A 23,932-nucleotide genomic window follows, 5' to 3' on the forward strand; every position below is an offset into this window, starting at 1 on the left:
TCAGGTCATGATCTCAGGGTCCTGGGATCGAGCCCCACATTGGGCTCCCTGCTCCGTGGGAAGCCTGCTTCTCCCTCTCCCACTCCCCCTGCTTGTGTTCCCTCTCTCACTGTCTCTGTCAAATAAATAAAATCTTTAAAAAAATAAAAAAATAAAGATTTTATTTATTTGAGAGAGAGAGAGAGCGCTCACTTGCACCAGCACAAGCAGAGAAGAGCAGAGGGAAAGGGAGAAGCAGACACCCCGCGGAGTAGGGAGCCTAATGCGGGGCTCAATCCCAGGACCCCAGGAACATGACCTGAGCTGAAGGCAGACGCTTAACCAACTGAGCCACCCGGACGCCCCTCAGCTCAGGTTATTATATCAGGGTCCTAGGATTGATCCCCACATTGGGCTCCCTGCTCAGCAGGGAGTCTGCCGCTTCTCCCTCTGCCCCTCCCCCTGCTCATGTGCTCGCACTCTCTCTCTCAGTAAGTAAAATCTTTAAAAAGAAAAACACAGAATGAGGTATCACCTCACACCTATTTGAATGACTACTATGAAAGAAACAGGAAATAAGTGTTGGTGAGAATGTGGAGAAACTGGAACCCTTTTATACTATTAGTAGGATTGTAAAATGGTATTATCACTATGGAAAACAGGATGGAGGCTCCTCAAAAAATTAAAACAGACTACCATATGATCCAGCAATCCCACTTCTGAGTATATATCCAAAAGAATTGAAAACAGGATCTTGAACAGATTGGACACCCATGCTCACAGCAGCACTATTCACAATAGCCATGGATGCCCCATGGATGAATGGATACACATAATGTGGTATATACATACAATGGATTATTGTTCAGCTGTCAAAGGAAGGAAATCCTGTCACATGCTACAACATGGATGAACCTTGCGGACATTATGGTAAGTGCAATAAGCCTGCCACTAAAAGAAATAATGCATGATTTCAATCATATGAGGTATGTTTATATGTATATATGTTTATGTTTATAGAAACAAAGTAAACAGTGACTGCGAGGAGCTGGAGGGGGGCAGAAATGGGGAGTTGTTCCATGAGTACAGAGTTTCAGTTTTGCAAGATAAAAAAATTCTCAATCTGTGGCACAAGTGAATGTACTTAACACTACTGAACTGTACACTTAAAAAATGGTTAAGATGAGGGGCGCCTGGGTGGCTCAGTTGGTTAAGCAACTGCCTTCGGCTCAGGTCATGATCCTGGAGTCCCGGGATCGAGTCCCACATCGGGCTCCCTGCTCGGCAGCGAGTCTGCTTCTCCCTCTGACCCTCCTCCCTCTTATGCTCTCTATCTCATTCTCTCTCTCAAATAAATAAATAAAATCTTAAAAAAAATGGTTAAGATGATAAATTTTTTTTTAAAGATTTTATTTATTTATTTGACAGAGACACAGTGAAAGAGGGAACACAAGCAAGGGGAGTGGGAGAGGGAGAAGCAGGCTTCCCACGGAGCAGGGAGCCCGATGCAGGGCTCTATCCCAGGACCCTGGGATCATGACCTGAGCCGAAGGCAGACGCTTAACGACTGAGCCACCCAGGCGCCCAAAGATGATTAATTTTTTTACATTTAAAAAAAAGGTCACAAGTTTTTACAAATGAAAAATAAGAATACACACATACATACAATGGGTGAGTGAGAATGGGGGTGGAAGGCCTACAGACTGAATATTCTTTCAATACAGTCTTTTTTTTTTTTTTTAAAGATTTTATTTATTTATTTGAGAGAGAGAATGAGAGAGAGAGAGAGAACATGAGAGGGGGGAGGGTCAGAGGGAGAAGCAGACTCCCTGCCAAGCAGGGAGCCCGATGCGGGACTTGATCCTGGGACTCCAGGATCATGACCTGAGCCGAAGGCAGTCGCTTAACCAACTGAGCCACCCAGGTGCCCTCAATACAGTTTTATATTTTAAACCATGTAAATATCTGATATATAAAAAATTAAATCAAGCCTGGGTGGCTTAGTCAGTTAAGCATCTGCCTTCGCCTCAGGTCATGATCCCGGAGTCCTGGGATCAAGCCCCATGTCCCCACCTCAGGATTCCTGCTCAGCGGGGAGTCTGCGTCTCCCTCTCCCTCTGCCCCTCCCCTTGCTCCTTCTCTCACTCACTCTCTCTCTCAAATAAATAAAATCTTTCAAAAAATATATATAAATTAAAAATTAAATCAAGAAGAATAAAGACACCCCAATAATGAATGCAAAGTCAAACTAATCAAAACTAATCAAACTGGGGGCGCCTGGTGGCTTAGTGATTTAAGCATCTGACTTCAGCTGAGGTCATGATCTCAGGATCCTGGGATTGAGCCCTACATAGGACTCTGCACTCAGCGGAGAGTGCTTGTCCCTCTCCCTCTGCCCCTCCCCCGCCCCCGCTCATGTGCTCTCCCTCTCAAAAAAATATTAAAAAAAAAAAAAAAAAAAAACTAGGGGCGCCTGAGTGGCTCAGTCGGTTAAGTGTCTGCCTTTAGCTCGGGTCATGATCCCGGGGTCCTACGATAGAGCCCCACATCAGACTCCCTGCTCAGTGGAGAGCCTGCTTCTCCCTCTCCTGCTCCCCCTGCTTCTTCTCTGTCAAATGAATAAATAAAATCTCTAAAAAAAAGAAAAACTAATCAAACCGACGAAGTAGGAAAAAAAAGTGTTATATGGCGCCTGGGTGCCTCAGCTGGTTAAGCATCTGCCTTCAGCTCAGGTCAAGATCCCAGAATCCCGCACTGGGCTCCCTGCTCAGAAGGGAGTCTGCTCCTCCCTTTTCCTCTACCCTTCCCCCTGCTCCTGCGCTCTCTCTCTTGCTCACTCTCTCAAATAAATAAATAAATAATCTTTTTTAAAAAGTGTTATTTCAAGTAACTCTGAACACAGTTCTCTAACTGTTCATCTTCAGTGGGATACATTCTAAGGAAAATAAGGATTGAAATCACCCATACTCAGTAGGATTGTTAGTAATACTGGCACTGTAAATTTGACTCTTTTTTTGTTCGAAATCCCAATAATACTGTTAATTGTGATTTGAATTTAAAATACCAATATTGGGGGGGGCACCTGGGTGGCTCAGTCAGTTAAGCCTCTAGGTGTTGATTTCGGCTCAGGTCATGATCTCAGGGTAACGAGATCAAGGCCCACATTGCACTCCACACCCAGCTTAAGATTCTCTCAGCGTGCCTGGGTGGCTCAGTCAGTTGGTTAAGTGTCTGCCTTCGGCTCAGGTTGTGATCTCAGAGTCCTGGGATCCAGCCCCACTTTGGGCTCTCTGCTCCCTCTCCCTCTGTGCACACGCAAGAGCTCTCTCTAATAAATAAAAAATCTTAAAAAAAAGAAAAAGATTCCCTCTCTCTCCCTCTGCCCCTTGCTCCCGTGCACGCACGCACGTGTGCGCTCTCTCTCTCTCGCTCTTTCTTAAATAAAGAAAAATAAAAATAAAATACCAATATAGGGGCATCGGACTGGCTCAGTCAATGGTGCGTGCGATTCTTAATTTCTGGGTTGTAAGCTCAAGCCCCACATTAGGTGTAGAAATTACTTAAAACTAAAATCTTAAAAAAATAAAAATAAAAAAAGGGGTGCCTGTGTGGTGCAGTTGGTTAAGAGTCCAACTCTTGGTTTCAGCTCAGATTATGATCTCATCAGAGTCATGGGATCAAGCCCCATATTGGCTCCATGCAAAGCATGGAGTCTGCTTAAGTTTCTCTCTCTCCCTCTCCTCCTCCCCACCTCGCACAGGCTCTTTCTCTCTCAATAAATCAATCATTCAATAAATCTTTTTTAAAAATAAGTTAAATTAAATTAAAATAAAATACCAATATAGGGGCACCTGGGTGGCTCAGTTGGTTAAGCGACTGCCTTCAGCTCGGGTCACGATCCTAGAGTCCCTGGATCAAGTCCCGCATCGGGCTCCCTGCTCGGCGGGGAGTCTGCTTCTCCCTCTGACCCTCCCCATTCTCATGTGCTCTCTCTCATTCTCTCTCTCTCAAATAAATAAATAAAATCTTAAAAAAAAAAAATACCAATATAAACTGATGATTTTTGAAAACACATTTCCTAGCTTTGTCCACTAATGACTCTAATTGACTAACATACTAAAAAAATTAAAATCTGTTGAGTATGTAATAATATCCCCCAAAATAAGAGAAAACAAAATAAATGCCTTTACTCTTAAAAAATGTCAGTTATGGGGACGCCTGGGTGGCTTAGTCGGTTAAGCATCTGCATTCGGCTCAGGTCACGATCCCGGGGTCCTGGGATTGAGCCCGCCTCAGGCTTCCTGCTCAGCAGGGAGCCTGCTTCACCCTCTCCCCCTGGCTTGTGCTCTCTCTCGCTCTCTCTCTCTCTCCAAATAAATAAAATTGTCTTAAAAAAATAATAAAAATAAAAATTAAAAAATTAAAAGTGAATGCCAGAGACTTAATGCTAATTGCGTTAGGCATAATAATGGTACTGTGTTTTTAATATTGCCTTAGGTAGAGTCTGGTTTGAAATAAAAATGTGTAGTGTGAAAGAATGACATTATTTTAAAGAGATGCATCCTGAGGTATTTAGGGGACAAACAGCATGATATATGCAATTTAATTTCAACTGATTGTTGAACAGGGAGGTAGAGGGCTAAAGCAAATGGTTAAATGTTAGTAACAGGTAAATCTAAATGGAAGGTAACAGGAGTTCATTTTTTTTTTTTTTTAAGATTTTATTTATTTTTTGACAGAGAGAGACACAGTGAGAGAGGGAACACAAGCAGGGGGAATGGGAGCGGGAGAAGCAGGCTTCCCGCGGAGCAGGAGCCTGATGCAGGGCTCGATACCAGGACCCTGGGATCATGACCTGAGCCAAAGGCAGACGCTTAATGACTGAGCCACCCAGGCGCCCCAATAGGTGTTCATTCTTTCAACTCTTCTGGATGTTTGCAATTTCTCATAACATATAAAGATGGGGGAAAAGTTACCAGAATATTCCACATACAAAAAAGGGGAAATTGTTCCTTAAAAGTATCTTACTAAGTGCGACAGTGAATACAGCAGGTGCCTATAACAAACTCGGCCTCAGCATAGTCTTGCACTTATCATCCAAGGACCTATTCAAAATGGGTAAGGCATAGTGCCAAGTACTACAGGACACAAAGTAACAAAAGGCAGTCACACAGACCCTAGGCTAACTGGAGAGAGGAGTTATAAATAAAGTCACTAAAGACCTCATTAATGGGATGAGATTTAACTGGATTTTGAGGAATGGATAGGACATGAATGGTCTGAGAGGAGGGAGGCAGGCAAAGAGGTCTTACGTAAAGGCAAGGAGCAGAAATAAACCAGATCTGTGTGAAAACGGATCCCAGTAGTCATGAGGAAAGTATTTTGGTTTTTTTTAAGGATTTTTATTTATTTATTTGACAGAGAGAGAGACAGAGCGCATAAACAGGGTGAGCAGGAGAGGGAGAAGCAGGCTTCCCGCCCAGCAGGTAGCCTGACGGGAGCAGGTAGCCAGACGCGGGGCTTGATCCCAGGACCTTGGGATCATGACTGGGATCATGACCCAAGCCGAAGGCAGACACTTAAACTACTGAGCCACCCAGGTGCCCCGAGGAAAGTTTTTGTAGAAAACTCACTCTATCATTTCTCAATTTTTATAATGCCTAGTCTTTATGAATACAAAAATATAAGGCAATAAAAGTATCTGCCTTCAAAGAGTTCACAAAGGAGAGAAGAAGACACACAATCAAAATATATTAAGTAGACATATGCACAAAATGCTTTACTAACTCAGAGAGGGGCGCCTGGGTGGCTCGGTCGGTTAAGCATCTGGCTTCAGCTCAGGTCATGATCCCAGCGTCCTGGGATCAAGGCCCACATCAGGCTTCAGCTCAGCAAGGAGCCTGTTTCTTTCCCTCTGCCTGCCGCTCTGCCTACTTGTGCTCTCTCTCTCTCTGTCAAATAAAGAAATAAAATCTTTAAAAATAAATAAAATAAAATAAAAATCTATTAATAACACAGAGAAAGGAACAGTTTAACAGAAGAATGAGACTGTAAATCTTTAACAAAGATATTTGAGTTAAACTTTAAAAACTGGCGAAGGGGGTCAAAGGTACAAACTTCCAGTTATTAAAAAATAAGTAAGGGGCGCCTGGGTGGCTCAGTTGGTTAAGCGACTGCCTTCGGCTCAGGTCATGATCCTGGAGTCCCTGGATCGAGTCCCACATCGGGCTCCCTGCTCAGTGGGGAGTCTGCTTCTCCCTCTGACCCTCTTCCCTCTCATGCTCTCTCTCATTCTCTCTCTCAAATAAATAAATAAAATCTTTAAAAAAAAAAAAAGTCATGGGGACATAATATACAACATTGTGACTATAGTTAATAATACTTTATTGCATATATGAAAGTTGCTAAGAGTAGATCTTAAAAGTTATCATAAGAAAAAAAATTGTGACTGTGGTGACAGATGTTAACTACACTTACTGAAGTGACCATTTTACAATATATACAAATACTAAATCATTATGTTGTATACCTCGAACTAATATCATGTTACATGTCAATTATACCTCAAAAAAAAAAACCCTGAAAATGACAGCCAATTAAATTCAAGTCACAGGAAAAAAAATGCCAAAATTTACTAAATGCTTACTACGTATCACTTTCTTTCACCTTTGAAATAACTATTACAATAATTAACATTTTTATATGTAAGAAAACTGACGTTCAGAGTTTAATTAACTGACCCAATATAAAAATGCTGGCTAGGGGCGCCTGGGTGGCTCAGTTAAGCGGCTGCCTTCGGCTCAGGTCATAATCCCAGGGTCCTGGGACCGAGCCCCATGTCGGGCTCCCTGCTCAGTGGGGAGCCTGCTTCTCCCTCTCCCTCTGCTGCTCCCCCTGCTTGTGCTCACATGGGCTCTTTCTCTCTGTCAAATAAAAAAAAAAAAAAAAAAAAAGCTGGCTAGTGGTGAGCCTGTCATTCAAACCTAGGTCTGTCTGCTGCTGAAACCCATGCCCTTTCCAATATTAACCAGCTCTGAGAATTTATAAGCACTCAAATTATGAATATAAGGTACAATACAAACATTATGAAGTCACTCCTCCACCAGAAAATACTACATAAAATGTTCAAGGACCAGAAAGGAGGAGAGTAATGTGGGTAAGATTTTCCAACATACTTAAGAGCTTCTGTGCCTAGGACTAATATAAGTCTTTTGCAATGGGGACAGAAATGATATCAACCACAGAGTGTGTTCAAGGAGAAAAGTTTTTAACCTACATCAATGTAAAAGACAAAGATCAAATATCTTTCAGCATTAAAACTATGGTCTGGCAACTTACTCATCACACAACACATTACAGCAACAGAGAAACTTTCACCATTCCACCACCAAAAAAAAAAAATATATATATATATATATCCAGATATAACACCTCTTACAAGCAAAAGTTTCAACACAAATGAAATCTTGGAATAATTTGGACAGAAAAGTAGGAAAATCTGGAATCTTAAAACAACAAATCTGCAATGCTTAAACAAGTGTTAAGTTTGCCATTTAAGTAAATATACTTTGATGATGATTTCTAATCTGCAGACTACAAATACCACTTTTATCTAAAAACAATCATAAAGGTCCTAATTTTTTGCTAAGCACTCTCAAAAGGATTCCATATGTATGCCTGTGAGTGAAAGACTTTCACTAGTATTTCTGTCAATGTATTTGCTGTAGTTTTAAAGCTTTACTATGGGGGTGCCTGGGTGGCTCAGTCAGTTAAGCATCTGCCTTCTGCTCTCAGCTCAGCTGGGAGTCTGCTTCTCCCTCTCCCTCCCACCCACCACCTTGTGCTCTCTCTCTCAAATAAATAAAATCTTCAGAATGAAAGAAAACAAGCTTTACTATGACCTCACTTCCTTATTCAGAAATATGAAACAGTTTGAACTTGGGCAATAAATAACATGTTTTTCCCAAAGTAATGTGAAAAATATGGACTTACTACTTAGCAGAGAGAACTATATAAGCACCTTAAGTGGCTAGTAAAAGTGTAACTAAAGCCATAGATCAAGATACAACTGTGATGGCAAAATCTGACCTTTTAATATTTTTCACCAACCAAAGAATGCAAGTTAAGTCATCAACATCATAGATAAGGATTTGAAACTAAATCATTGTGATACAAGGCCAACTTTCTACCAATACTCTTAACACGAGAATAGAAAGATAAAATTTTTCTGTAAATTTCAATAAAATAGGCTAAATACGTAACTTCAAGCCTCTGCACAAACTCAGATCTTTACAGTATTTTATCTTCTAGGCAGGAAGACCAATTAAAAAGTGCAAAAGTATCTTATGGTGATTAAAAATGGGTGTCAAATGCAATTAAGATTAGGAAAAGAAAAATGCCACCATGGGAACAAGGAACATGCTTCCTTTTAACTAACAGTCTCTAAAAGTTTTGTTTGAATTAAATAGATCTACCACTGCTTCACGTTCACAGGCAAAAAATACTGCGTGCACTAGATCTCCAGAGTGTACTTAAAAGTCAACTCAGCGCTCCCAAGAGGTATTCCTTTAACACTGGCTTTTTTGTTCATACTCGAATGTCTTCCAAAGTTCCTGAACAGTGAACTTAATGTCATCTGTGAAGAAATTACTTCAAAATATTGACAGGCTTTCTACAAGTAACTTTTCTGATCTGATTTAAACAGATCCAATTACGGAATTCCCTATCGACCCACCTTCCTCTTTCAACGGAAGGGCCACTAACCACAAGGGTTACAACAACCTAATATCAGTATTTATTTTCTTTTCTAAAAAATAAAGTTTTCTAAGATCCTAAAATATCTGGTTGTCAGAAAGCAACTTAAAACCGGAGATGTGGAGGGAGTTATTGAAGGGACACTGGCAGGTAGCATGATCTAAAGCAAACAAAATAGGAATGTAACTTTTCCAAAGGAGGAGGGTTTTTGCTTGTCAAACTGTGGATTTATCCCTGTTACAAGCACCAATTTAAAGACACGATAATATCGAGGTGAAACCTGCCGCTGTTTTACAGGTTTCGCATTAACTTCCCGAGACCCCTTGAACCAACCACTCAAAGCCACATTCCATTCAACTCTGGGCTCAACCCCTTCCACTCCCGCCCCAAACCTCAGTTTAATGCGTTTTCCTTCTCTAAACTTCACGTCTTATTCGTGGCCTACCCTACCTACGTCTTCTTGTCGCCACCGGTTCCCAGTCAGGAGGGAGTCCTACCATGCCCTCCTTCCCCAGTCTGCCTCAAGCCTTTAGCTCCCTCCCCTAAAGCTCGAACTAGCCTCAAAGTGCCCTCCCGACAACGATCCTCACTGCTCTCCCAACCTGTCCTCAGGCGCCCCTCTAGGCCCCCAAAGCACGCAACGGCCGAGCTTGAAAATGGCGGAAAGTGCCGCCGCCTGCTGCAGGCGAGGGGTCCCGTGCCGCCGCTGCACTCACCCTCCAGCGCTGAGCAGAGCTCCTAAGGAATGGTGAGCGAAGGGTTCGTCTTCACTGTCGGGAATGTCTCTCCCGCCCGGCCTCTTCCTTCCACCCCTCTCAATCCCTCTCCTCCAAAGGAGCAGCCGCCATCTTCCCCTACGAGCCACCGAGCGCACGCCCTAGCGTCATCACGCACCGTCGAGCGTTACTACGTCACGCGCGCCTGGGGCGCCTAGCTCCGTCGGCCTCAATCTGCGCAGGTGCCCAGGTGAGGGGCGGGACCCGACCAGATCCTCACGCGGCTTCAGTGAATGCTTGCTTTGTTCCCGCTGAGAGGAAATCGGCGCTGCCTCCGGAGGAGGGTTGAGGCCCGTGCGATTTGCCGTACTTTCTTCATACTGTGAGCTAAACTAATGCTCTCAAAAACACCCCGTTTTTCCAAAATTTGAATAAGAAATTTGTTCGGGGGCGGTGTGGCAGTTACAGTGTGTGGCCAAGCCCACCCACAGTGAAACTGGGGGCAAGGCACTTGGCCTTACCAAGTCTATGCATGGGTGAAATTGGGGCTCCTGCCTGACCGTGTTTTGAGCATTTAAATGAAAGCATCTAGCTTAGTCAAGCACGAAGTTGGAGTTTACATTACCCGATGCAAATCGTTCCTGTAGGTTATCTCCCTTCCTCACAGACCAAGTTGTAAAAACAACCCTATGGTACAACCACTTTGGAAAACTGTTTAAACAGTGTCTGTTAGAGCTAAGTTTATAGTCACCCTGCGACCCAGCAGTTCCACTCCAATTGGAATGAGTGTATACATCTACCTGTGGCTTGTACAAGAGTGTTCATAGCAGCTTTGATCGGAGTAATCAACCACTGGTAACACAAATATCCATCGGTAATTGTGCCCCTAAATGAATTGTATTGTGGTTCTACCGTGAACTACTGCCCAGCCAGGGGAAATAATTACTGATAAACACAACAACTTGGAAGCATATCACAGGCACTGTTAAGTCGGCTCAAAAGAGACACTGAATGATTTCCTTTTTTTTTTTAATTTTCTAAAGATTTTATTTATTTGTCAGAGAGCACAAGCAGGGGGAGCGGCAGGCTGAGCAGACAGAAGGAGAAGCAGGCTCCCCGTTGAGCACGGAGCCTACGGACTCAATCCCAGAACCCAACCAAAGGCAGACGCTTAAGCGACTGAGCCATCCAGGCATCCCTGAATGATTCCATTTATATGAGGTTCAGAATACAACTTCCAAACAAGTTGTCTTCTAACTTTTGGGAAATAATATGGCAATATGAATCAAGAATTTTAAAATATTGGGTCTCCTGGCAGGCTCAGTTGGTAGAGCATGCAACTCTTGATCTCTGGGTCATGAGTTTGAGCCCCAGGTTGGGCAGAGAGATGACTTAAAAAATAAAGTTTCAAAATGAAAGACTATTATAGGCAAATGGGAGTGAGAATAAGGAAGTTATACTAGACAAAAAGGTAGATTGTTATGGCAAAGTCACCTTGCTTTAGAGGATGGCAGGGGTCTATCAGGCAAATTACCTAACTAGTGCTGATTAGGTGATTTACTGATTGACTGGCTTAAGATCCCATTTCTGGGAGAGCCCAAACTATAGTTATGTTAAGTCTTGTTTCGGTGATGTGGGGCTAAACATAAGTGGCTCCATTTTATGGTGGTCTTGTTTTTAACACTAAGATATGTGGGGGTATATATACCTCTAAAAGAATATGTAGAGGTGGGAGTGGGAGGAGCAGGGATGGGTGGTATGGAGGAACTCAACTCAATCAACAGACCACTATTTAAGTATTAAATAGTGCTGCCCTCCATTCCCTCTAACTTCCAGGCACAGAATAAACCAGTTCTCAAAGGGTTCCTTACAGTGTAAGAGACAGACAATTCCAGTTTCATGTGGTTAAGTGTAGGATATGATGGCAGGAACTCTGAAGGAAAGTGGGATTCTCACAGGCTGAAGTGGGAGAATGGAGTCAGGAAAGTGACCCTAAGGAGTCCACCCTTAAGTAGGGTTCTAAAGGTAGAAAAGAAAAGTGACAAGCAAGTGGTCCATTCCTAGATACTACAGCAACAAGTGGTAGGGAAGGCATTCAAGCATATTAAAGTGTCCTGACCCTTGAATATTCTCAAGATGTGCTACATTAGAGGATCAAAGTAATAATAACTAAAAGCTATTCATACCTCTAATCTTGCAAGTCCTGCTGGGAAAATTGCTTTTTAAATTGACTAGGAGATAGACTACAAGTATGCAAACAGTTATATTCTGTATTCTATAGAATTCTATACAAGTGACCTTCTGTCTCCAAAAAAAGTTAAGGAATCTCTATTCAAGGCACTTGGCTAGCTCTGTGGGTAGAACACACAACTCCTGATCTAGGGGTTGTGAGTTGGAGCTCCACATTAGGAATAGAGCTTACTTTAAAAAGGGGGGAGGGGCCCGGGTGGCTCAGTCGGTTAAGTGGCTGCATTCAGCTCCGGTCATGATCCCAGAGTCCTGGGATCAATTCATCCGCATCAGGCTCCCTGCTCAGCGGGGAGCCTGCTTCTCCCTCTACCCCTCTCCCTGCTCATGTTCTCTCTCTCTCTCAAATAAATAAATAATATATTTTTAAATTATTTACTTTTTATTTATTTATTTTAATTTTATTTATTTATTTGACAGAAAGAGAGAGAGCACAAGTAGGGGGAGCAGCTGGCAGAGAGAGAAGCAGGCTTCTCGTTGAGCAGGGAGCCCAATGAGGAGCTTGATCCTAGGACCCTGGGATTATGACCTGAGTGGAAGGCAGATGCTTAACCACTTAACCGACTGAGCCATCCAGGCACCCCCCCCCTTTTTTTTTTAAGTTTCATTCATTTATTTATTTGACAGAGAGAGTACAAGCAGGGGGAACGGCAGACAAGAGGGAGAAGTGACTCCCCGCTGAGCAGGGAGCCCAAGACATGGCTCCATCCCAGGACCCTGGGATCATGACCTGAGCGGAAGGCAGACACTTAACCAACTGACCCACCTAGGTGCCCCAATAAATAAAATCTTAAAAAAAAAAAAAAAAAAGAGGCAGAAAGCTGTTATAGACTAACTATTATGGGATTAGAAACTTAGGGGAAAAAAATCAACTGAGCAAAATTAAAGATCTAATTGGCTTTGTTACGTGATTCATAAATCCTGCAGTATCCCATCCAGCAAAAAGAAAGGAACTCCAAGGAGCTACACAAAAGAAGAGTTTTATAAACAGAATTGGGGTGGGACAATTAACAAAAGAAAAGTAAGGATTGTTTCAGGTAAGGTCACCTTCCCTGAGGGGGGAGGGCAATCTTATTAGGTGGAATACCTCAACTTCCTTTGGAGAATGGAGAGGGCCCATGTGACAGTGTTGGGGAGGAAAAATTTCCTATACCATTTAAGATTCTTCTAAGCTAGTCTAAGAATAAATTTGACATGAGACAGATTAACAGGAGAAAAAAGCCAAGTTAATTACATGTGCAGGGAAGCCCAATAACAAAATTCAGACCCAAAGAAATGACCAGGGCAGGCAGTTTTTATAGTTTTTAGACAAAGAGACAATAAATCTATGAGGAATTAACAGGACAAAGAAAATTCATGTTCATGAGCTTCAATTAGCAAGGAATTTTAAACAATTAATGTTGGGATAGTAAATTAGTAAAAAGTAATAGCATTATTTATATAGCCTTCTCAGGTCTAAATGCCATATCTCTGGAAATAAGGATGTATATTTACCTCCTGGTATAGAAAGGATGCCTTTCACATGGGAGATTTATTTCCTGTTTCCTGGAGACAGAGGGGCATCAGAGTTCTTTTTGCATTGGCTGTTTAAGTAACTTTTATTTAAGATAATCAGTATACCAGGGCACCTGGGTGGCTCAGCGCATTAAGCATCTGACTCTTGATCTCAGCTCAGGTCTTGATCTGAGGGTAGTGAGTTCACGCCCCACCTTGGACTCCACTCTGGGCATGAAGCCTACTTAAAAAATAAGTAGAGGCACCTGGATGGCCCAGTCAGTTAAGCATCCAACTCTTGATTTTGGCTCAGGTCACGATCTCAGGGTCATGATATGGAGCCCCACATCGGGCTCCATGCTCAGCTGGGAGTCTGCTTGTCCCTCTCCCTCTGCTCCTCCCCACCCCAATACATACATAAATAAAATCTAAAAATAAGTAAATAGGGGGCCTGGGTGGCTCAATAGGTTAAGTGTCCAACTCTTCATTTGGGCTCAGGTCATGATCTCAGGGTTGTGAGATTGAGCCATGCACTGTGCTCTGCGCTCAGCACAGAGTCTACTTGGGATTCTCTCTCTCCTTCTCCCTCTGCCCCTTCCCCTGCTCACTCACTCAAATAAATAAATAAATAAATAAATATTAAAAATAAATAAAGTAAACAGTATGCCAAAGTAGCACATTTTGGCTGGCCTCTGCCAGGTCCTCCTGAGCTATGATGGCCTGCATGGAGCCTCCCAGGTGGCATCCTGGAATTACGGTAGGAGTAATGGTGACTAGCAGCCGGCATCCTCGTTGTGTCCTCCTGGGCAAGAGGAAAGGGTCAGTTGAAGCCGTCAGTTTTCAACTTCCTGGGGGCCATTTGGTGTTCAGTGAAATGTGGGAAGAATGTGTTCAAAGGGAAACCTGGGAAGAAGCAGCTCTTCACCTGAAAAATATTCACTTTGCCTTAGTTGTGAATTCCTTTGTTGAGAAAGAAAATTACCATTATGTGACCATACTAATGAAAGGAGAGGTGAATGTGACTCATGACCCGGAACCAAAGAATGCAGAGCCTGAAAAAAATGAAAGTTGGGAGTGGGTTCCCTGGGAAGAATTTTCTCCTCTGGACCAGCTTTTCTGGGCTCTGCCTTGTTTAAAGGAACAAGGCTACAATACATTTAAAGAAGATTTGGATCATCTGGTAGGATACAAAGGACATCATCTCTGGGGAACAAGAAGATAACCTGATTTATTTTAAAAAGACAAAATAAGGTCTTGTTAGAGAATAAAAATATCTACATTTCAGAACAACTCCATTTTATCTAAAAAGTTCCATATGATTGTCAATTTATTTGATCTCTCTTAATATACCCACCATCCTTTCAGCCAGTACTTGTGAAAAACTTGTCATTATGTCATGAATTGCATTTCAGACTCAGTGTGACAAATGGTGATATTGTGGCCAAAAAAAAAAGAAAGCACATTTTGGGTTGGCTTAACTTTGGTCCCCGCAACAGATTACCTCACTGGTACTGACCAAAAAATCCCTGACTGACCAGTTAAGACTACATTTGAAGGAAGTTGAAACTGCAATTAGGTTAGGGATTAAACCCCAGATTGGTGATGTGGTCTAGCATAAGTGACTCCATTTTGGGCCTGTGATTTTCTTTTTTTGTTTTTTTTAAGATTTTATTTATTTATTTGACAGATAGAGAGAGAGCACAAGTAGGCAGAGTGGCAGACAGAGGGAGAGGGAGAAGCAGGCTCCCCACTGAGCAGGGAGCTCAATGCAGGGCTCGAACCCAGGACCTTGGGATCATGACCTGAGCTGAAGGCAGATGCTTAACCGACTGAGCCACCCAGGCGCCCCTGTGATTTTCTTTTTAACCAGAGACATACCACCCAAATGCAATGTGTGCTCTTGTTTGGAACCTAAATTGAACAGACTGACTTCAGGAAAAAAAGAAAAAGAAAAAAGAAATTTTTGATAAAATGAGGACGTTTGAACATGGATTGGGTGGATATTACATGACATTAAAAAATTGTTCAATTTTTTGGGGCGCCTGGGTGGCTCAGATGGTTAAGTGCCTTTGGGTTGTGATCTCCAGGTCCTGGGATCAAGCCCCACATCGGGCTCCCAGCTCAGCAGAGTCTGCCTCTCTGTGTGTGTCTCTCTCTCAAATGAATAAATTAAAAAATACTTAAAAAAAAGAACTGTTCAATTTTTTACATGTAACAATGATATTTGATTATGTTTTTTATTAATTATTTTTTGAGAGAGAGAGCATGTGTGAGCAGGGTGGGAGGGGCAGAGGGAGAGGGAGAAAGAGAGAGAATCTTAAGCAGGATCAACTCGAGGCTCGATCTCATGACCCTGCCATCATGACCCAAGCCAAAATCAAGAGTCGGACACTTAACTGAGCAACCCAGGTCCCCCTGATTAAATTTTTAAAATATTTTCCTATTAGTTACATTCTGAAGTATTTGTAAGTTAAATAATATATAAAATGATATGATGGTATTTGCTTTAAAACATTCTAGCTAAGGATATCAGCAGAAATGGTTAGTAGGAACATCCAAAAAGACTCTCCTCCGTAAAACAACACATTGGCAAAAATTTCTCAAAATCAACCTTGCAGTTTTTCAGAATTGGGGAAATCAACTAAGGGTTTGCAACAATCTGAGGAATGATTTTTTTTTTTTTTAATGGCTGAATATCCTTAAGGGGGAAAGGGAGGAAAGAGGGAGACAGATGACACAACTTCGCAAGGTGACAGGTAATGAGAATTCATTATGCTATTCTATTTTTGTGTGTATTTGAAATTTTCTTTATTCCTTTTTTTAGAAAGATTTTATTTATTTATTTAGAGAGAGCACGTGAGCTGGGGTGGGGAAGAGAGGGGCAGAGGGAGAGACAGAATCCCAAGCAGACTCCATACTGAGCTCAAAGCCCGACACAGGGCTTGATCTCATGACTCTGAGATCATGACCTGTGCCAAAATCAAGAGTTGGACACTTAACCAACTGAGCCACCCAGACACCCTGAAATTGTCTTTAATAAAAGGTTTAGGGGTGCCTGGCTGGCCCAGTTGGTTAAGCATCTGCCTTTGGCTCAGGTCGTGATCCCAGGGTCCTGGGATGGAGCCCCGAGTTGGGCTTCCTGCTCAGCGGGGAGTCTGCTTCTCCCTCTCCCTCGAACCCTCCCCCTTGCTCATGCTCTGGTGGTCTTGTGCTCTCTCTCTCTCAAATAAATAGAAAAAAATATTTAAAAGAATAAAAAATAAAATAGAAGGTTGAATAATTGCCTCATTATTTTGGGGGGATTAATACATGCAAATGGCACCAAATTAAATATATGAAGGGGAAAACAGTGAAAAGATGATCACTCTCACATCCTAACACCTCTCTAGAGGCAGCCACTCTTACCAAAGAATGTACCTTTGCGGAGACACATGTATGAAAATATTGTACGCAAGATTTCTTCTCCTACACAAATAGGATACTATACAAACTTATCTTACTTCTCCTGTGGCAATATATCTTGACTCTTTTCCTTCTCAGTTCACATACAGATATAGCCTTCATCCTTTTAATAGCTTCTTGGTTTTCTGTTGTATGGCTGAACAATTTATTTATTTATTTCATGAGTGCTATACTAATAGCACTTAGATTACTTTTTTAATTTATTTTTTAAGTTTATTTATTAAGTAATCTCTACCCCCAACATGGGGCTCAAACTCCTGACCCCGAGATCAAGAGTTGCCTGCTCTTCTAACTGAGCCAGCCAAGCACTTCTGCTAATACAAATAATGCTGCAATCACCATCACCATATGTTCTTTTTTTTTTTTTAAGTTTATTTATTAATTTAAGTAATCTCTCTACCCAACTAAAGTGTCTGAATTAAAAGACCAAAGAGGGGCAGGTACCTGGGTGGCTCAGTTGGTTAAGTGACTGCCTTCGGCTCAGGTCATGATCCTGGAGTCCCTGGATCGAGTCCCACATTGGGCTCCCTGCTCAGCAGGGAGTCTGCTTCTCCCTTTGACCCTCCCCCTCTCATGCTCTCTCTCTCTCATTCTCTCTCTCAAATAAATAAATAAAATCTTTAAAAAAAAAATTCTTTAAAAAAAAAAAAGACCAAAGAAAGTAATGCATATAGTTTATTTAAATATACAGTTCTAATGCTTTGAGAAAAATTCATGTTAGAATACCGCATACACAACTACAGATTTGGCCTACATCCCAGGGGAGAAGAACACTGGACCTCATGTCAATAGGCCTGAATCAGAGTGTTGATTCTACCACACAGTGAACTGGTGTTGGCTTCTATTGTCTCCACTGCTGTGTTAAAGAAAAAAAAGAGACAACAGACCAAAAATGGAGTTGCTTGTGCTAAGCCCCACATCAGCAAACCAAGACTTACTATCTAAACTAATTGCAATTTCAGCCTTCCCCAGGAATGTGACCCTTTAACCAGTCCATCAGAATTACCTGATCAGCACTGGTGAGGTCATCTACATAACAGATCCCTGCTCTTCCTGCAAAGGAAGATGACCTTGCCTGAAACAACCCCTCTTTTCTAGAAACTTACTTTTTTCTATTCCCTTTTGCTCATAAAAGCCTTCCGTTTTGTTCAGCTCCTCAGAGCTCCATTCGGTTTGCTAGATGGGATGCTGCCTGATTCATCAGTCATGAATAAAGCCAATTTGGTCTTTAAATTTACTAAGTTAAATTTTGTTTTTTCAAAAATGCTTGTTATAGAATTTTAGAACTAAATTCAGGGATACCGGGTGGTTCAGTCAGTTAAGCATCTGCCTTAGGTTGGGGTCATGATCCCAGGGTCCTGGGATGAAGTCCTGCGTCAGGCTCCTTGCTCAGCAGGGAGCCTGCTTCTCCCTCTGCCTGCCACCCCCCCTGCTTGTGCTCTCTCTCTCTCTCTGACAAATAAAAAAAAAAAAAAAAAAGGACTAAATTCAGCAACCTCAGTCCCCATTCCAGGGTTTGTCCTTGACTTTGGGCATATGCAAATGCCTCTATTAAAACTTCATCCCAGGGCGCCTGGGTGTCTCAGTTGGTTAAGCGACTGCCTTCGGCTCAGGTCATGATCCTGGAGTCCCGGGATCGAGTCCCGCATCAGGCTCCCTGCTCGGCAGGGAGTCTGCTTCTCCCTCTGACCCTCCTCCCTCTCATGCTCTCTGTCTCTCATTCTCTCTCTCGCAAATAAATAAAATCTTAAAAAAAAAAACAAAAAAACTTCATCCCATTTTGTGTCCTAAATACTTTTCTATCACCAGGAATCCCATTAACCACAGAAGTCTGTGTTCAAATCTTTTCCGGAGTTTACATTTTATCTCTCTTATTTACTGACTGCATAATATTGATTTTTCTGAGTTTCACTTTCTTCTTTGGTAAATGGAATAACATGGCTCAATCTTCAAAATAAATTACAAATCTGACCACATAACTCCAGTGCTCTGAAGAGGTTCAGAATAAGCTTCCCCAAAATGTGCCACTTTAGCATGTAGATTACTTTGGGCTGAAGTCAATCAAGGCCCAAAAGACTCAAGAAGAGCTTTTTACCTCTCCCATAACTGCCTGAAATAATTCAGATAGAGGGCATGGTTCAGGAAGAGGACTATCACCAGAGATAACTACAAAGAATATGGGGCAGGCATGGTAAACTGGGTGGGGGAGGGGGGGAAGCTGGCAGGGCCTGGAGATCAAATTCCTCTGCATCCCACTGTCTCTACAAAGCATGGCAAATATTTGTTGTAAACAAATATTTGCTGTACCCATTTTCCTATAAATTGTCTTCCTCCCCTTAGAAGTCCCAGACCCGGGCATCTGGGTGGCTCAGTCGTTAAGCATCTGCCTTCGGCTCAGGTCATGATCCCAGGGTCCTGGGATTGAGCCCTGCATTGAGCCCCGCATCAGGCTCCCCACTCAGCAGGGAGCCTGCTTCTCCCTCTCCCTCTGCCTGCTCCTCCCCCTACTTGTGCTCACTCTCTCTCTCTGAAATAAATAAATAAAATCTTAAAAAAAAAAAAAAGTCCCAGACCCCAGCAAACCAAGACTTACTATCTAAACTAATTGCAATTTCAGCCTTTCCCAGGAATGTGACCCTTTAACCAGTCCATCAGAATCATCTGATCAGCACTGGTGAGGTGTCTTCTCCTTAGTTCAGGATGGCATATAAGCCTGAATTGCCTGATTGTGGGTCTAATTTTTTTTTTAATTGGTTCTATGCCCAATGTGGTGGTTTGAACTCATGACCCTGAGATCAAGAATGCATGCTCTACTAACTGAGCCAGCCAGCGCCCTGCCCCCTGTGGAGCTCATATTCTTATGGGGCTTCCATACATATGTAATTAAGTTTGTTTTTCTCTTGTTAATCTGTCTTATGTTAATTTAATTAATAGGCCAGCCAAAAGAATCTAGAAGGGTAAAGGAAAAATTTTTCTTCCCCTACAGTTATCATTCTAGTCCAGGTACAAGCAGACTGTGCCTGCAGTCTAGTTAAAAATAGCTTTACCTTTTTAAGGGGTTAAAAAAAAAAGACTAAAAATATGTGACAGAGAACATATATAACCCACAAAGCCTGACATATTCTCTGACCCTTCACAGAAAGTTTGTTGACCCTTGCTCTAGTCCAAGCCATGTTTGTGTGAACTTTTGCAATCTCCTAACTGTTCTCTCCACTTCCCTTTTTCATCTCAGTTTCCCCTCCCACCTAACTCCAGTTTTCTACACTGAGCCAGAATGACCTGTTTAAAACACAAATCAGATCTTATTTCTTTCTTACTTAAAACCTCCAAATAGCTTCCCAACATATAAAATCCAAACCTCTGGCTCCATAATCCAAGTCTGCTTACATCTGCAATCTCAGCTCCTAATAGTTTTTCCCTGACTTACAAAGCTCTAGCCATTTCAGCTTGTTTTCTCTGTACCCCTACCCCTACCCCCATTCATGCCTTTGTGCTTAGCATTCTCGCCTGATCTGGAACTCTCCACCCCACCCTCCCAGATTTTCCTATCCTTGGCAGTTCAAATAGCATCTTCTCAAGAAGGCCATCCCCGAGCACTATATGTAATATAGCACTTGTTCCCAGGCTAATCTACTTAGTTGTTTTTTTCTTGTCTGTCTCTTCCCACTAGAATGTAGGCTCCAGGAGACCTGGAACCTTCTTATCTTGCTCTCCTTCTTTAATCCCAACCTAATATGGTGGGCACTCAGTAAAACGTGTTGAATAAATAAATGACCTGATGTTAAGAAGGTTATGAGTATTAGCATAAAGACCTTAGAATGTTTAAAAAATTCTCTTAAGTGTTGTGTGAAGTTTCAATAAGATACATAAAACACTTAACAGTGCCTAGCCACAGGGGCGCCTGGGTAGCTCAGTCTGTTGAGCCGCTGCCTTCTGCTCAGGTCATGATCCCAGTATCCTGGGATCGAGCCCCACGTCCGGCTCCCTGCTCAGGGGAGAGCCTGCTTCTCCCTCTCTCTCTGCCTGCCGCTCTGCCTACTTGTGCTCTCTCTCTGTCTCTCTGTCTCTCTGTCAAATAAATAAATAAAATCTTTAAAAAAAACAAAAACAAAAAAAAACAGTGCCTAGCCACAAACACCTGGGCTCAAAGGCAGCCTGTCCTGGGTCCTTCTCTATTTCGAATGCAAATAAACCTGGGAGGTACAAGACCTGTGTGTGTACATGTGTGAGAGAGACAGAAGGAAAAGAGGAGATTCAGCTGGGTAGTACCCCAGGGTCATACCAATTACTAAAATATTGAAATACTGGGGCGCCTGGGTGGCTCAGTTGTTGAACCTGTGCCTTCGGCTCAGGTCATGATCCCTGAGTCCTGGGATCCTGCCCCACGGGAGGCCTGCTTGTCCCTCTCCCACTGCCCCTGCTTGTGTTCCCTCTCTCCCTGTGTCTCTCTCTGTCAAATAAATAAAATCTTTAAATATATATATATATATTGAAATACTTTCCTAAGTAACCTGTGACCACTCCCATCTCCCCAGGATCTTTTTTTTTTTTTTAAAGATTTTATTTATTTATTTGAGAGAGAGAGAGAATGAGAGACAAAGAGCACATGAGAGGGGGGAGGGTCAGAGGGAGAAGTAGACTCCCTTGCCGAGCAGGGAGCCCGATGCGGGACTCGATCCCGGGACTCCAGGATCATAACCTGAGCCGAAGGCAGTCGCTTAACCAACTGAGCCACCCAGGCGCCCCTGATCTCCCCAGGATCTTATCCTGATCTGGCAATTAGAGACTTAATGTGTGACTGCACTAAGGTCAATGGCCCCTAAGTTGTTAAATATTTTGCAAACCACCCCTGTTCACTGAGGCTCTGTCAGTTAAGCACCAGACTTTTTTTTTTTTTAAGATTTTATTTATTTATTTGACAGAGAGAGACACAGCGAGAGAGGGAACACAAGCAGGGGGAGTGGGAGAGGGAGAAGCAGGCTTCCCGCGGAGGAGGGAGCCCAATGCAGGGCTCAATCCCAGGACCCTGGGATCATGACCTGAGCCGAAGGCAGACGCTTAACGACTGAGCCACCCAGGCGCCCCAAAGCACCAGACTCTTGATTTTAGCTCAGGTCATGATCTCAGGGTCATGAGATGGAGCCCCACATCCTTCTCAGGAGTGCTCAGTGTGGAGTCTGCTTGGGGATTCTCTCTGCTCTCTCTCTCTGCCCCTCCCCCCCAAATAAATAAAATCTTAAAACAAAATAAAACAAAACACCCCTACTCATTGAAAATTAAAACTGGCAGAAGCAAATTTCTGAAAAGGTGAGGTCTGATTAGAGTCTAGTCAGAATCCCAGTTTTGCCAAGGGCTTCCTCTGTACAATTTTTTTTTTAAAGATTTTATTTATTTATGTTTGAGAGAGAGAGTTTGCGCACAAGTGGGGGGTGGGTAGGAGCAGAGGGAGAAGCAGGCTCTGAGTGTGATGCAGGACTTGATCCCAGGTCCCCGGAATCATGACCTGAGCTGAAGGCAGAAGCTTAACCGACTGAGCCAGCCAGGCGCCCAGTCTCTGTGCCATCTTATATAGGGAAGCAAGCTATGATTCTGATCATGCCTATTTAAACCAGCCCATTTTATCCACCAATAACAGGACATACAGCTAACGTTTTGTTTCTCCACTTTACAGAGGCATAGAACTGCCAGCATCTGCATCGGATGCTGAAATGCAAATAAAGATGTTGAAATCTAATAGCAGATGCAGAGCTGTGGTTCCCCCAGCTGTGAGTTTGCAGTACAGGGGATGTGGGTGGCTAAGAGGGACAACAGCAGGCTGGCACCATAAGAGGAGGCACTGAAACTGCTGACGCCTTTTTAGGGGCCCTGTGAGACAGGGCAGGGCTAGACTCGGGTGCCCTCACCCCTAACCACAACATCCAGCCTTCTTCGGCTAGGTCCGTAGAAGGAAAAGCTGAGCTGTCCCGGAGTAAAAGAGCTCACGCGAGAGCAGAAGTAGGATATTCACCTAAAAGGGAAGCCAGCTGGGAGCGCAGGACCAAACCGGGCAGCGCTAAGACGGATGCCAATGCCCACCTTTCACCCACTTTGTCTCTCATTATAATATTAAAAATCACGCCCAGGGGCGGAGATGTAATATGCTAATTAGACGTGGGCGGCACGAAGAAGCATGGCCTTTATTTAAGTGCGCAAGCTGGGGGGGGGAGCGGGAGGAGACCAATCCCTGCCCCTAGACGTTTGGACTTCATTCTTTTCCTGCTTGAGTCTCCTCAAAGCTCTCTGGGTGACCTCTTCTCTCGGAGCCAGCCTGAGGACTCTTTCCTTTGTGTTGTCTCCTTTGTGCGGGAACAGAAGCCCCAATAAAGCCTTGCCTGGAACTCTCCTTTGGCCTCTCGTCGATTAGTACTGTTCAGAGAACCCAAGGGCCGGTTGGCTATCAGAGGAGGTAGCTGAGGCCCTCCTTTGCTCCTGTCTTTCCAGATGAGTGCAGGCCCAGCAGGGGTCTACAGGCCTGAGACCCAGAGTTCCCAAGTCCATAAGGGGAAGGGGGGCTGAGCATTTGACACTCTCGTGTCTAAGCTGAAGAAAACTGACCTGGATGAGAAGGCGAGTTCAGTTCTCAAACGTCCCTTTCAGAAGTACAAACATTTACCTCTTTTGTATGTTTACTCAAGTATCTAATTTTTACTTTAAGTCAAATAAAAAGAAATTTTTTTTTAAGTAGGCTCCACACCCGACATGGAGCTCCAACTCACAACCCCAAGATCAGGAGTCTCGTGCTCTTCCGGCTGAGCCAACCAGGTGCCCCAAAATCAAAAATTTTTTTTACGTTTTATATATTTTTTCCAGTGTTATTGAAGTAGCTGACGTAGAACATTGTATTAATGATTATATATAATTCATTATATTATAATTAATGATTATATATATGATTATATATAGTCAAATGATCACCACAATAAGTTTAGTTAACATCCATGACCTCACATAGAATTTTTTTCCCAATGGAGACAACTTTTAAGATCTACTCTTAGCGGGGCGCATGGGTGGCTCAGTTGGTTAAGCGACAGCCTTCGGCTCAGGTCATGATCCTGGAGTCCCAGGACTGAGTCCCACATCAGGCTCCCTGCTCAGCGGGGAATCTGCTTCTCCCTCTGACCCTCCCCCTTCTCATGCTCTCTCTTTCAAATAAATAAAATCTTCCAAAAAAAAAAAAAAAAGATCTACTCTTAGCAAATTTCAAACATACAATACAGTATTTTTTAAATTATTTATTTATT

At 42.9% G+C, this 23,932-nt stretch overlaps 1 protein-coding gene, 1 long non-coding RNA gene and 1 pseudogene across 5 annotated transcripts in view; 2 read left to right on the plus strand and 1 right to left on the minus strand.

Annotated features, from left to right (window-relative positions):
• Positions 1 to 9,621, minus strand: part of LOC102744043 (pre-mRNA 3' end processing protein WDR33) — a 90,458-nt gene extending 80,837 nt beyond the window's left edge. For 2 of the 4 annotated variants that reach the window (XM_081814664.1, XM_081814666.1), the window contains exon 1: positions 9,450 to 9,619. The gene's annotated coding sequence lies outside the window, so the exon portion shown is untranslated. Of the gene's footprint in view, positions 1 to 9,449 lie in introns of all 4 variants that reach the window. The other 2 variants (XR_014143668.1, XM_031036767.2) reach the window with 2 other exon arrangements.
• Positions 9,622 to 9,705: 84 nt separating this feature from the next.
• LOC145720592 (uncharacterized) lies at positions 9,706 to 23,258 on the plus strand. Its single transcript, XR_014143673.1, has 2 exons — positions 9,706 to 9,831; positions 23,133 to 23,258. It is a non-coding gene; the product is annotated as an uncharacterized LOC145720592 (long non-coding RNA).
• On the plus strand, positions 11,997 to 16,528 carry LOC145720589 (nucleotide triphosphate diphosphatase NUDT15 pseudogene; annotated as a pseudogene).
• Positions 23,259 to 23,932: the final 674 nt, after the last annotated feature.

Source organism: Leptonychotes weddellii, chromosome 3, assembly GCF_054177405.1.
Source record: "Leptonychotes weddellii isolate Sample4059 chromosome 3, ASM5417740v2, whole genome shotgun sequence".
NCBI classification, from domain to species: Eukaryota; Metazoa; Chordata; class Mammalia; order Carnivora; family Phocidae; genus Leptonychotes; species Leptonychotes weddellii.